The sequence below is a fragment of the Elaeis guineensis genome, chromosome 4, assembly GCF_000442705.2.
Source record: "Elaeis guineensis isolate ETL-2024a chromosome 4, EG11, whole genome shotgun sequence".
Lineage (NCBI taxonomy): Eukaryota > Viridiplantae > Streptophyta > Magnoliopsida > Arecales > Arecaceae > Elaeis > Elaeis guineensis.
The window spans coordinates 67,726,426-67,728,516 of NC_025996.2; the positions used below are offsets into that span (position 1 = coordinate 67,726,426).

At 38.2% G+C, this 2,091-nt stretch overlaps 1 non-coding gene across 1 annotated transcript; it reads right to left on the minus strand.

Annotated features, from left to right (window-relative positions):
- Nucleotides 1–1,480: 1,480 nt before the first annotated feature.
- On the minus strand, nucleotides 1,481–1,586 carry LOC140857642 (small nucleolar RNA R71). The gene has a single exon (XR_012141134.1). It is a non-coding gene; the product is annotated as a small nucleolar RNA R71 (small nucleolar RNA).
- Nucleotides 1,587–2,091: the final 505 nt, after the last annotated feature.

Genomic DNA, 2,091 nt, shown 5'->3' on the forward strand with positions numbered 1-2,091 from the left:
TCTAAGATTAATCACATCTATTTAATTAAAAAAGAGATACAACTCTGCTAGTGCAAATTAATTCAAAACTCTCGAGCTCTTTATTTTCTAATTACATCAATTTTAAGATAATTTATTTTCTAAATCAAAACAATGCTTCTTTCTTTTGCAATCTCAACTTAGCCCAAGGTCTCTAAGAATATGATCTCGACTCATCCTACCTACGTAGTGAATAGAGTTATTTTTGGTGCTATCAACGACTACGCATCAAATTTTGACACCATTGCCGGGGACCTTGGCATGGTTGAATTAAAAAAAAAAAGCCACTGACATTTCATAACACTTAACTAAAATAGCGTAACCTCAAATATAAAAATTTCTAACTTGATTGGACACCTTGTTTCTTTGCATTGCATCTCCATAATTAACTTTAAGGGCGCAACCCATTAACTAAGATAAGATGGAGATTTGATCATCCTTTCTTGGTCCATAAATCACTCCCTTGCATTTGCATAACGTAGACCTTAATCTAAAATTAATTAGACATTGACCCCTAAGGATTTTGAGCTCATTAGGACAAGTGACCCTGAGAGTTGAACCAGGTTAGACTTGGTCAGCTAACTGGTGTCTAGGCAAGTGGTTTGCGGGACGACTGGGCCCGAAGGAAGGTGATTTTTAATTGGTTCCGTTAGCTGACCTGGCCAATTTAATTGGTGTCTAAGGAAAGCAACGGGAGAATTCCCACCGACCTTACACTTATCTGGCCAGTTGGTTGGTCAAGCTCTGACTTGGAGGGCTTGAAGGCTAACTACGGTTAGGAGCTGTCTAGAACTAGGGTAACTTTAGGATAGAGAGTCCACTGCGTGCTAACTTGATTGTAATTAAAATCTAACCACAACTAATTCTTCTATTAGTTTTAGGACTTCTTAGGATCTCTTCTTTAGAACTCTTTTCTCTCTTCTCCTCTCCTCTTAAAAAAAAAATTCTTAACAGACTAGGATAGTCCTATATAGACCTTTTAGTTGCATGTTAGGTCGACGATCACTAAAATCCGACTTGAAACCATTAGACGAAGAATTAGAAAAGACTCTTAGGACTATCCGAGTTAGAAACATGGCTGCACCTGGTGAGGCTAATCCTCCATGCTCATTGAGAGAATATTTCACTCCATCCTCGTATACCTACTCTCCATGCATTCAAGCACCTCCAGTAGAAGCTACCCAATATGAGATTAAGTCTAGTATTATTCAAATATTGCCATCATTCTATGGACTTAGTAACGAGGACCCATACAAATACTTGGATGAATTTCTTGAAATTTGTTCCACAGTAAAAATCCAAAACTTCTCCGATGATGCCCCTAGGTTGAAACTGTTCCCTTTCTCACTTAAGGACAAAGCCAAGCATTGGTTAAACTCCTTAAACTCTATAACCATTTCAACTTGAGATCATCTTCAAAGAGAATTTCTCAAGAAATACTTTCCAATTGAAAAAATAAATCAAATTAGAAAAGCTATCACTAGTTTTTCCCAATTGGAGGGTGAACTTTTTCATGAGACATGGAAAAGGTTAAGAGACCTCATTCGTAAATGTCCACACCATGCTGTCCCTAAATGGCAACTTTGTCAGTATTTTTATGATGGTCTATCAAAGAAACACCGACAAATAGTTAATGCATCATGTAGTGGGACATTCATACTAAAGAGTGAGGATGAAGCCTGGCAGCTCTTTGAAACACTTAGTGAGAATTTTCTACATCATATGTCTGCCACCTTTAGAGAACAACCCATGCTTCAACAAAAAAGAAGTGAAATTTATCAGATTGGAAACGTCATGGATATCCACAGTAAGATAGATGAACTGTCCCAAAAATTAGACCGTCTTCTAAATACTGGACAATCCCCGATTCCACCTAACCCAATCCAAGAAGTTTGTGCATTGTATGCAAGTCTGAACTATTTTGTTAGTGAATGCCCAGCCGCACCTCAATTTTCTGAGTTTGTGCACGAGCTGGTTCAGCAAGCTCAAGTCCAACAAGCTCGCAGACCAGGAAACGATCCTTATTCGAACACTTATAACCCTGGCTGGAGAAACCATCCAATTTTTTCCTGG